This window comes from Myxine glutinosa, chromosome 1 (assembly GCF_964187855.1).
Source record: "Myxine glutinosa chromosome 1, kmMyxGlut1.1, whole genome shotgun sequence".
Lineage (NCBI taxonomy): Eukaryota > Metazoa > Chordata > Myxini > Myxiniformes > Myxinidae > Myxine > Myxine glutinosa.
In genome coordinates this window covers 392,336,088-392,349,129 of record NC_136261.1, presented here as the reverse complement: position 1 = coordinate 392,349,129, position 13,042 = coordinate 392,336,088, and positions in this window count along the sequence as shown.

Below are 13,042 nucleotides of genomic sequence, written 5' to 3'. Positions count from 1 at the left end.
GTCCAGACGCTTTGTCCCGAATAAACAGCAAGTTGCCCGAGTGGCCGGCGCTCATGGCTGGGAATGAACGCCGGCCCGGCCGTTTCCCGACCTGCCGAAAGTGCACGGGGGCCGGCACGTCTGAGCCTTGTGTCCGAACCTGGCATGGTAATAACACCACGCCCGGTCAGGTGGAGGCCCCGGCCGTCGTGTCGGAAGCGGGCGGTGCGGCGTGGCGGCCGCCAGTTGCACTGGCAGTTCGGCCTCCAACCGCGCAGGGCGCTCGGGCGTCGTGGGCGTCGCCTCGGACGGCGGCGGGCTCCAGGTAACCGTGCCGATGTGCTGGCCCGCCGAGGAGATCTTATCGGCTTCCCTGGCGAGGGCGCGGGAATCCGTGATCAACGTGCCAGCCAGGGCGAGGCGTACCGGGTTAGGCAGCTGACGGAGGAACAGCTCCCGGAAAAGGAATGCAGGAGAGTGCTCGCCGAGCAACGAGAGCATATAGTCCATGCGCTCAGACGGGTGCGTGTCGCCCAGCTCGGGCAGGTCAAGCAGGCGCCGTGCGCGTGCTGCCGGTGAGAGGGCGTAAGCGCCGAGGAGGAGCGTTTTCAGCGCGTCGTATTTGTCAGCAGCCGGCGGGTGCTGGAGGAGGCTCAAGGCGCGGGTCGCGGTGGCGGAACCGAGCACCGCCACAACATGGTGGAAGCAGGTGTCGTCCGCGGTGATGCCTCGCAGGGCGAACTGGGAGTCCGCCTGGGCGAACCAAACAGCCGCGTGAGTCTCCCAGAAGGTAGGCAGTTTAAGCGTCACTGCCGTATCCATGTCGGTAGGTCACCAATGAAGGAACTGCGCTCCAACGCGAGTCGAAAGAATTGACGCGACCAAAGACAGAATTCGTCCGAGTTGCTTTATTGAAACAAAACAGCTCAGGTATTCTCACAAGCCCGTTTTTCGGGCAACAATATATATACACATTTATGTCGGGAAGTTTGCCCGGCAAAAGCTATACCGGGCATGCCCGGGTATCAAGGGCGAGCCTTGGAAAGGTGAGTCTGGACCTGCCCGGGCGTGTTTGGCTGCGGCCTGGCAAGTCGAGGCTGAGCGTGCCCGGGCGCTCTGGGCGAGCACTGGAAAGGCGATAGCGGGCATGCCCGGACGCTCTGTGCGAGCCCTGGAAAGGCGATAGCGGGCATGCCCGGACGCTCTGGGCGAGCCCTGGAAAGGCGATAGCGGGCATGCCCGGACGCTCTGGGCGAGCCCTGGAAAGGCGAGACCGGGCGTGCCCGGGAGGTTCGGGCGTGCCCGGGAACAGTGAGTCTGGGCATGCCCGGGAGAGGCGCGTCTGGCCGTGTTCTGGCCGGTGCAAGGCGATTATGTACATCCAGCGGTAACCGCTACAACGGTGTGTACCCCGATTTAGAATAGGTACACCGTATCCCTGCGCATCGTAAGAGGCGACCAAGGGCTGGTGTCAGGAAGGGCATCCGGCCATAAAAACATTGCCTCAAAACAGGGAACCATGATTGTCATGGGGCCCGCAAGGCTAACCCCCGCTCTAGTGGGGAAAATGGCCTTAAAACGATCATTCATTCATTCATTCATTTTTATCCCCTTGTGTGTTTAACCCATCAATTTACACCGGACTCCGCATTATGTGGTTTTGACAAATCTTGTAATAACTCGTGACGTAGAATTATAAAAATCTTGGAAGATAGATCAACAGAAAGAGAAAAATATTCTCCACAATTTGAGCCCACATTTTTCACAGTTCAATTTAAAGTTTGCTCACAGGAATAGGGCCTATTTTGAATGCAAAATGATTGGTAAATCATTAAATTGGCAATAATTTTGATGATTGAAAATCGCCATTTCTAATGGAAATCAGCAATGTTTGATCAAAAATTACATGAAAATGTTCATTTTTTCATTTGTAATGGATTACATCACTTTTGAAGTCTCAATATAAGTAAAGCAGAAAATATGTTGCCAATTTGAATGATGAATTAAGGAAATTTTTTTGCTCGAGAAAAAAAATATTTGGTGGCTTTGGTCAAACAGTGACAGCAGGTTCAATGACTGACTATGTGTAGTGTACACTCTGTACTTTCTGCTGGTATATCGGAAGTGATGAAGATTGGTTCAATTCAGTAGCCCAGTTATACATGATTAGGTCTCCACCTCATCTATGTACTTGCTCTCTTTGTACTCTTTTTCCTTAAATGCATTCCCCTTTTCCTCTCATTTTTACTCCTCAAAATCTCTTTCTTTCTATTTCCTCGCACTCTTCTGTCCTTAATACGCTTCTCTCTTCCCGATTTCGACACCTTTCCTCCTCCACTGCCTCCTTTCCCCTCTCTCCCAATTTCATCTTCACTCTTTCTCACTCTCTTGCCTCTCCTCTTTCATCTTCGAAGTGATTCTGATTTATTGATTGTGTTACAAGGAAGCTTACAAATTTATGTTCAGGTTAACTTGACACTTTAATTGCACAATGTTGGGCAAATAATCTTTGGCAATTGAACATACACTTCTCATTGCACATTATAAGGTCTGGTCAGAAGTGTGGAAAATCGGCAATGAATGGCTGAAGCTTTTCATTACCTCACAAATCAATTCAAATGTAGGTTATGATAAGCATGTTTTCCTTCTGATCAGCAAAAATAAATAAATAATAATGGCGGTATCAATGACACACTTAAATAAAGTTTACAACTTACACAGGCAGTTAAAAATAATCCTGACATTAAACATTGCCTAGTTATCATGTTCCCCCTCTCCCCACCCCCCTCTCCCCACCCTCCCCCCCCCCCCCCCAAAAAAAAATTAAAGAGAAAGTTGAGTTGTGCTGAGACAGGAACAATTGGCACACAAAGACGATCCACCTATGGTCAGTGCAAAGAAGCTTTTGCAGCAGTTGCATTGACCTGTTTATACTACAATTACTTTACTGTTCACATGACCTGCTCATGTGTTCAATCGCTGTGACATATCACTTTAGCCTCTTCACTGCACCTCTCATTGCCATACTTTTACTTCCAAGTTCTCCCCCTGATCTTGACTTCCGTATCTTCTTCTGGCAGAGTCGCTGTTGCTTCTTGGCATGGATATAGAGTCTCACGCTGAAGAGCTGGCCGAGGAGCTTCTGTTTTGCATCATGGCATGACGGGAACACAATATCATTTGTGATCTCTTCTGTCTGTTGAACTAGTTTTGCTTTCAAGTTCTTTCCCATGCTCATCAGTCTCCTGGCACATTCTCTGAAGAGAAGTTCTGCATTCTCGATTAGCTGCATGCTCTTGTCAGTGCTGTACGTCAGACATCCATCTTTGTACTCTTTCAATACGGTGAGCATTCCAAAGCTCCCGTCATGGGCAGTGTATAAAGGGCTCTGGTCATGGGGTGATTGCTGCTCCATCTCTTGAAGGCACAACGGGCAAAGCATCTTTCGTCTCTATAGCTTTTTGATGCAGTACCCTGCTAGGTCGTGGAGGCTACTTTGCTCTGCTGGGTTGATTGTTGGGAGAGACGTCAAGTGTCGAATGGCAAAATTGACTGGACTGGTGCCAGTGGATGTTGATGTACTCCTGGAAGTAGTAGGCTGGTCCAAAAACTCGGCCAGAAACTGTCTGTCATCCTCTTGGTAGCTTCCTTTAGATGGGCACTTTAGGAATTGCCCAACTGTTATGATCTTCAGAGCTGCATGGAATTCAAGGCATGTTGGGGTCGGATTTTTCATCCGAATGCAGCCGAACAAGTTCTCTAAGCAATCTTGTGTGAAGCCATCTGTCAGAACGTACATGTGACCTCTACCTATCAATTCTGACTGCAGGCCCAAGATTGACATTGTCGACAAGATAACTCCAGTCTGGACTGGCTTCCAGTGGCCCTTATTCCCAATGGAGATCTTCTTGAAGATTTGGATTGCTTTTTCCAGATGGGATACTGCTTTGTGGTGGGCTTTCCTGTTGTGAAAGCTCAGTGCCAAGATGGGATGTCGGCTTGACATCAGATCAAACGTCTTATTCATAAACTCGATGAACCATGCAGTTGTAACCAGAGCTGGATCATACCCTTCACATTTGACCAAATAACGAAGAGCTGCACTGACTGTGTGGCTAAAGAAGTTCAGAGCATTGGAAACATTCATTTTCTCAAAGTGAGATGGGTTGGTGGTGGCTTCAGTGAGCTTTGAGGTGAGTTGCAGTTCTTTGTCTTTCTGGAAATCTACCAGTTTTTGCACTTGCTCAACTGTCACTTTGTCTGAAGGAAGTTGAAACTCATCAACAGTGTCCTTATCCAACGTAATGGTGTTCCCATTTACAAGTGCTGCTTTCAGGTTCTTTATGACATGGGGGACATCTGCAAGAAAGTACAGGTGCCTGTCAGAATCACATGGGTGTGGAACTTTGTTCGTCGTTCAGCTGAACTAGGAGCAGTGGATTCCAAAACTGTGCCAAAGGGCACGGTTGGCACTTCCCATATCAGATGTTATGGCAATAACATGAAGTACAATGTTGTGTGCCTGCTGTATCACATCCAGTATGATAAGCTTGATGGAGACTTTTTGAGTTGCCTGCAAAATGATACACAACAGTTTGCTTCCAGCAATAAGTTTTCCCCCACCCCCAGCATGAAAACAAGAGAATGGGTTGCTGTACCAGTATGACCTGGAAGGGTGGCATCTCCTTGCAGACAACTGGAACCGATGTCATACTGTACGCCTGCTTGCAGTGACATTTCATCACGTGTCAAACAGCACTCCCTGTCTGTTTGCTTCATTGCAGCTACCTTTTACTTCAAGTTGTTAAAGACCTCAACCCCAGAATGCCTGGTTCCATCGAGATTACCTCAAGCCTTCTCCTGAGAGATCGCACTGATGGCAGGAGCTGATTCTGTGCCAGCAACCACTCGTACCGAGTAGCACCACAAGCAAGACGTAGCTGGAGTGCATTTCTCACAGTTTCACGTGAACATTTTGAACCTCTTGTGTCAGTGCAGCCAAGGTTGTCCAATTGATCCTTAATAAACACTTTTGCTCCATTAACTTCATGGTGAAGGAACTGCGCTCCAACGCGAGTCGAAAGAATTGACGCGACCAAAGACGGAATTCGGCCGAGTTGCTTTATTGAAACAAAACAGCTCAGGTATTCTGACAAGCCCGTTTATCGGGCAACAATATATATACACATTTATGTCGGGAAGTTTGCCCGGCAAAAGCTATACCGGGCATGCCCGGGTGTCAAGGGCGAGCCTTGGAAAGGCGAGTCTGGACCTGCCCGGGCGTGTTTGGCTGCGGCCTGGCAAGTCGAGGCTGGGCGTGCCCGGGCGCTCTGGACGAGCCCTGGAAAGGTGATAGCGGGCATGCCCGGACGCTCTGGGCGAGCCCTGGAAAGGCGATAGCGGGTATGCCCGGACGCTTTGGGCGAGCCCTGAAAAGGCGATAGCGGGCATGCCCGGACGCTCTGGGCGAGCCCTGGAAAGGCGAGAGCGGGCATGCCCGGGAAAGACGAGACCGGGCGTGCCCGGGAGGTTCGGGCGTGCCCGGGAGGTTCGGGCGTGCCCGGGAACAGTGAGTCCGGGTATGCCCGGGAGAGGCGCGTCTGGCCGTGTTCTGGCCGGTGCAAGGCGATTGTGTGCATCCAGCGGTAACCGCTACACACGCCCCTCCAGAATCGACCTGCACCGGCAGTCAGAATCGACCTGCACCGGCGGGAATCCGTGATCAACGTGCCAGCCAGGGCGAGGCGTACCGGGTGAGGCAGCTGGCGAAGGAACAGCTCGCGGAACAGAAAATCCGGAGAGTGCTCACCGAGCAACGAGAGCATATAGTCCATGCGCTCGGACGGGTGCGTGTCGCCGAGCTCAGGCAGAGCGAGCAGGCGCCGTGCGCGTGCTGCCGGTGAGAGGGCGAAAGCGTCGAGGAGGAGTGTCTTCAGCGCGTCGTATTTGTCAGCAGCCGGCGGGTGCTCGAGGAGGCTCAAGGCGCGGGCCGCGGTGGCGGAACCGAGCGCCGCCACAATATGGTGGAAGCGGGTGTTGTCCGCGGTGATGCCTCGCAGGGCGAACTGAGAGTCCGCCTGAGCGAACCAAACAGATGCGTGAGCCTCCCAGAAGGTAGGCAGTTTAAGCATCACTGCCGTATCCATGTCGGTAGGTCACCAATGAAGGAACTGCGCTCCAACGCGAGTCGAAAGAATTGACGCGACCAAAGACGGAATTCGTCCGAGTTGCTTTATTGAAACAAAACAGCTCAGGTATTCTCACAAGCCCGTTTTTCGGGCAACAATATATATACACATTTATGTCGGGAAGTTTGCCCGGCAAAAGCTATACCGGGCATGCCCGGGTGTCAAGGGCGAGCCTTGGAAAGGCGAGTCTGGACCTGCCCGGGCGTGTTTGGCTGCGGCCTGGCAAGTCGAGGCTGGGCGTGCCCGGGCGCTCTGGACGAGCCCTGGAAAGGCGATAGCGGGCATGCCCGGACGCTCTGGGCGAGCCCTGGAAAGGCGATAGCGTGTATGCCCGGACGCTCTGGGCGAGCCCTGAAAAGGCGATAGCGGGCATGCCCGGACGCTCTGGGCGAGCCCTGGGAAGGCGAGAGCGGGCATGCCCGGGAAAGACGAGACCGGGCGTGCTCGGGAGGTTCGGGAGTACCCGGGAGGTTCGGGCGTGCCTGGGAACAGTGAGTCCGGGCATGCCCGGGAGAGGCGCGTCTGGCCGTGTTCTGGCCGGTGCAAGGCGATTGTGTGCATCCAGCGGTAACCGCTACAATGGTTCATTCTTTGTTGTTGAGGTTTTCGCTTTTCTTTTCGCTCCTTTGCTAATTTCCTCTGAAGCTCGCTGATCTTATTTTTCATCGCGGTACATTTGCGGGTGGCACTCCCCACCATGTTTGTTGAATCCTGTGAGAGAGGGCCAGCTTGGAGTTGCTCAGATGTTGCAGTTTGCTGCTCCATGTCAAGCGGGTTCTCATCTTTCACTGCATCACCTGAAAAACGGACAGGAGATATTAAAATTAAACAAAGTTTGTGTTTCAAACCTGTAAAGGATGACGTAAGAAAGCAGTGATATTCATCTGCAGCTTTCTCTCGTCAGCAAATCAAACTGTACACAACCTGCCACAGAAACTTTCATTTCCACTTGTCTAATGTACTTGATAAAGTACATCTTTTTTTTTTCTTTTCTTTTTTTTCTGTATACAGAATCGAGTCTCGTGAAAGAGCTAACATTTGTCACACAAACAAATCAAACAGACAAACAAACAAAGTATATAAAAAGGGGAACGGTAGACAAAATGGGGAGAGAAGGGGAAGCACATAAACACAACATTTGAGAGCAGGGACATCGGGAATGTGTGGGAGGGAGAGGGCTTGGGGAGAGGAGGCGTGGGAAGGGGGGGGGGGGGGGTGGGAGAAGTATAAAACACAAGGACTTCCAGGAAAGAAGTTGGTATTTCAAAAAAGTGGATTTGGGATGAAATTAGCGGGGATAGAAAAGCTCAAGGTTTTGGATGGGGGAAGATAAGAGACGGTGGTGAACAGCTGTTTTAAAGACCTGGAGGGAGGCGTGGGATTGAAGAGAGTGAGGGAGTTTGTTCCAAAGGTGGGAGTAAAGAGGAATAACGGAGTGAAGGTGAGCAGAGAGTCTTGATTTTGGCAGTTTAACCATAAGACGGTCGCTGGTAGATCTTGTGTGACCTGTAGGAATATTTGGGGGACAGAGCCCAGAGAGAGCTGGGGGAGCAAGGCCGGAGAGGAGTCGGTAGAAGACAGAAAGACCACCAACCTGCCTGTGGTGAGTGAGTGAGAGGCTCATGGAGTTAGCTTCATCGCGGGAGATTCCAATGATTCTGAAGGCTTTGGTTTCAACAGCATGAAGACGAGCGAGGTGTGAGGCAGGAGCACCAGCAAAGAGGGGAGAGCAGTACTCCATTGAGCTGCGGATGAAAGCCATGTATGTGGTGAGGAGCTCAGGTGTGCCAAGGGAGCACTTCGCACGACGGAGGATGCCCAGTCGGCGACTGGCTTTGGAGGCTAGATTTGAAATGTGGTTTTCCCAGGAAAGATCATGGCAGATAGTGAGACCCAAAAGCTTGAATGACAGAACTTCTTGGAGAGGATTATTCAGAAAGTGGATGTGAGGGTTGTCCACTCGGTTTTTTCGGAGAGACATTGTAAGAGTGTGAGATTTGCCAGGAAGCCATTATTAAAAATATTATAATATCCCCATCATCCATCCCTTTCAAATCTGCCCCCTTGCCCCTTCCCTCCTAAACTCCACCCACACCCCTCCCCTCCAAGACTAACTCCACCCACACCCCTCCCTTACCTCGCCACCCACACCCCTCCCTTACCTAAACTCCACCCACACCCCTCCCTTACCTCGCCCCTCCCCCCCTAGACTCCACCCTCACCCCTCCCCTCCAAATCTCCCCCTTATCCCATCCCTTTCAAATCCCTCCCCTTGTCCCTTCCCTCCTAAACTCCCCCCTCGCCCCTCCCCTTCAAATCTCCCCACCCTCATTTCTTCTCAATTTCCCCCCTCTCACTCCCCCTCCTCAAAGCGTCCTCCCCACTTCTTCCCCCTTCCAACTCTCACCTCCATCTTCCCCAACCTTCTGCCTCGCTCTTCCCCCTCCTCAAATAACACCTCATTGTGCCTCACCCAATCACCATCAAACCTTTTGTCCGCCCCATCCTTCCCTTTCTCCGAGCTATTCTAAAATCTCTGACACACCTTCAACAGCTCTCCCTACCTCTTCCACCTCTTCCACATCTTACCCTACCCCTCCTCCCCCCTGTTCTGTATCCGATGCCCCCCCCCTTCCTCTTCTTTAACGGTATGGACCTCAAACATCCGGGGCTGTCGTTCAAACTTAACTGATCTCTCCATACAGGTTGCTTCTGTCAAACCAGACGTGATCTGCTTAACAGAAACTTTCCTCCTTCATGATGTCTCTGATTCCTTAGTATCTCTCCCGGGTTACTCCCTCCTCCGGTATGATAGACCTGAGCCTCGTCCTGGAGGTGGGGTTGCTATCTTTATCAAAAACTCTCTTCCTCATTCGCCCTGCACTGCACTCTCTCCACCTCACCCCCAGGAATACCTCTGGCTACGGCTTCCCCTTCGCTCCCACCTCTTGTTCATATGTGTGCTGTACCGTCTACCAAACAGTGATGACTCCATCTACATGTCGCTGTCTGATAATATGGACCAACTTCTATCGACTCATCCCAACTCTCTCTTCCTAATATGTGGTGATTTCAATTGTCACCATGCCAGTTGGCTGGGTGTGGGTACCTCTCTCACCAGCCATGGCTCCTCAGCAAAGGACTTCTGCGACTCACTGGGACTGACACAATCTGTCAATTTCCCGACCCGGATCTCAGTCAACGGAGCATCTTCTCTTCTGGACTTGGTTATGACTAACTTCCCTGAAAATGTCTGCTACTCTTCTTCTGCTCCAGTCGGCTCATCTGATCATGTGCTTGTTAAAGTGGACATCTCTCTGACCATTCTCAGAGAGCCTCCTCAGCATCGACGAGTCTGGCATTTCACTCAGGCCAACTGGCATGGTCTTCAAGCAGCCATCAATCATCTGGACTGGTCTCCCATCTCTACCACCTCTGACATAAACTCATCCTGGGAATTCCTCCAAAGTAAATTGCTCTCTCTCATGCACAGATTTATCCCATCTCGTCTTCAGTTGTCATACCCTTCCTCCCGTCCATGGTACACGGAATCTTGTGGTGAGGCTGTTGCCCAGAAACAACTTGCCTTCGTCTCCTGGAAAGCAAATCCAACAGAAGGAAATCCCTTTTCCTTTCACAAAGCCCAAAACAAGTGTGTGTCCACCCTCAGGAGAGCCAGGAAACAATATCTCTCCGTTCTCAAGACCGAACTCTCTTATCTGTCTCCCTCTTCCAAATCCTGGTGGCGTCTGGTCAAATCTGTTTCTGGTGTTTGTTCCCCCTCCATCCCCTCCCTTACCTCAAACGGCTAAACAGCTGACTCCGCACGTGAAAAAGCTGAATGCCTCAACTCTGTGTTTGCCTCTAAATCTTGTGTCCCAAACCCATCCCTCTCTGTACCCACTGTACCCAGTCGTACCCAGCTGCTCCTGGACTCCGTGTCCTTTCCTCCTGACAAGGTGGAAAGGTTTCTGTCAACCCTCGGCTCTGATTCTGCAACTGGACCTGACGGCATCAGCCCACGGGTCCTAAAAACCTGTTCTTCCGCTCTTTCACTCCCTCTCTCTGTTCTCTTCACCCTCTCCTTTGCTCAATGTCAACTGCCATCTGCTTGGAAATCAGCCAACATCACCGCTTTGCACAAAAAAGGTGCAAAAACAGATCCTAGCAACTACAGACCAATCAGCCTTCTCCCAATTGTCAGCAAATTCATGGAATCCATCATTGCTTCGGATATGAAATCTTTCCTCTTCTCCAATGGCTTGATCTCTGATCATCAATTTGGTTTCAGACCAGGTCACTCTACTCGGGACATGCTGCTTCTGCTGTGTCAACAATGGATGGAGGTCCTCAATGCCAAACAGGAAATTAGAGCTGTCTCCCTTGACATATCACATGCCTTCGATACGGTCTGGCACCCCGCTCTGCTCACCAAACTCTCCTCCTTTGGTATCCATTGAAATCTCCACGCATGGCTGGCAGACGTCCTCTATAGTCGTAGTCAACGTGTGGCCCTGAATGGGTTTCTCTCATCTCCTCTTCCTGTTCAGACTGGAGTTCCCCAAGGCAGTGTTCTGGGCCCTGTGCTTTTTCTGGTCTTCATCAATGATCTCTCTGACTCTCGTGAAAATCCTCTCTATCTCTTTGCTGATGACTCCACTCTCTGCCGCTCCATTCCTCATCCCTCAGATCGGCAGTCTGCAGCCTCCTCACTCTCTGCAGACCTGGACAAAATAACAGACTGGGCAAACAAGTGGAACATGTCTTTCAATCCTGACAAATCTCACACTCTTACGATGTCTCTCCGAAAAGACCGACTCGACAACCCTCCCATCTACTTTCTGAATAATCCTCTCCAAGAAGTTCTGTCACTCAAGCTTTTTGGTCTCACTTTCTGCCATGATCTTTCCTGGGAAAACCACATTTCCAAGCTGGCCTCCAAAGCCAGTCGCCGACTGGGCATCCTCCATCATGCGAAGTCCTTCCTTGGCACACCTGAGCTCCTCACCACATACAAGGCTTTCATCCGCAGCTCAATGGAGTACTGCCCTCCCCTCTGGGCTGGTGCTCCTGCCTCACACCTAGCTCGTCTTCACGCTGTTGAAACCAAAGCGTTCAGAATCATTGGAATCTCCCGCGATGACGCTATCTCCGAGGGCCTTTCACTTACTCACCGCAGGCAGGTTGGTGGTCTTTCCGTCTTCTACCAACTCCTCTCCGGCCTTGCTCACCCAGCTCTCTCTGGGCTCTGTCCCCCAAATATTCCTACAGGTCGCACAAGATCTGCCTGCAACCCTCTTCTGGTTAAACTGCCAAAATCAAGACTCTCTGCTCACCTTCACTCCTTCATTCCTCTTTTCTCCCTCCTCTGGAATAAACTCCCTCACTCTCTTTAATCCCACTCCTCCCTCCAGGTCTTTAAAACGGCTGTTCACCACCATCTCTTATCTTCCCCCATCCAAAACCTTGATCTTTTCTACCCCCGCTAATTTCACCCCAAATCCACTTTTTTGAGGTGACTTTTGACTTCTTTCCTGGAAGTCCTTACGTTTTATACCTATCCTGCCTCCCCCCAGGCCCTCTCCCTCCCACACATCTCCCGATGTCCCTGCTCTCAAATGTTGTGTTTGTGTGCTTCCTCCCCTTCTCTCCCCATCTTGTCGACCGCTCCCCTTTTTATATAGTTTGTTTTCTTGTTTGTTTGATTTGTTTGTTTGATAAATGTTAGCACTTTCACGAACCTCGACTCTGTATAAAATAAAAAATAAAATAAAATCATAAGAGGGTATATTTTTGGATTATGCCCTTCTTCAAATCAACAAAATTCTCACTCATGGAGCTGCTCTGTTAAATGTCATCATGAAAATAAAAATGAGGATGATTTCATGATAACATTCCCCCAACTGCATCATCTCAACGATCATTGTGAACCTGTTAAGTGCTGTTTTAAGATTGTAAATATTCACTTTTCACCTGAAATTCTCAGGATTCCTTCACATGACGGCATTAGGTAACTGAGCATCCTACTGTGTCCTCATCACATCAAAAGAATGTTGCAATTCCCTTGAAGTTTGGTGGAGTTAGTGAACATGCAAGTGGAAGGAAAGTTTCGTAAACTACACTTGGAATGTCCCTCTTTTGTGGAAAGGCTGAAATTGATGTAAAACATATCAATGCTTTTACTGTACACTCACCATCACTTTGAGGATGTGAAATGTCATCTGGTGGAAGGTGATCAGTGAGCATGCAGTAGGAATGGTCCAGCCGGATCTGTTTGCTCGGATTTGCAGAATCATGGTCGATGGCATCCCAGCCTCTCTTCAGGGAAGTCGTCGAGGGGCAGAAGTCCTTACTGGAGTGAAGGCGAACTTTGTTGGTACAGCATTGGGGTTCAGCTTTCGCAGATTATCAGCTCGGCCAAGCTCGTACTGCGTCTCATCAAGATGGTCCTCGTGGAGGAAGAAACAATTAAAACATTACAAACAAATTCACTGCAATACATTATATATATTAGGAACATGCACGTTACTTCTGGTAGTCCGAAAGATCTGCAAATACAATGACTCGAGATTTTTACCTTGTCCATACATAGACTACTTGTGTGTGTCGACTGAAGTCCAATAAAAACTTTAACCCCACCAAATGTGTTTCTAACCTTGAGTTTCTGATCGACTCATCGAGACTTCATTTTCAGAATATGAAGTTAGGGCCTTGCTTTCCCTTTTGTTTTTTTACATCTAGAGAAAGTAGATGGGAGGGTTTTCCAGTCGGTCCTTTCGGAGAGACATTGTAAGAGTGTGAGATTTGTCAGGATTGAAAGACATGTTCCACTTGTTTGACCAGTCTGTGATTTTGTCCAGGTCTGCAGAGAGTGA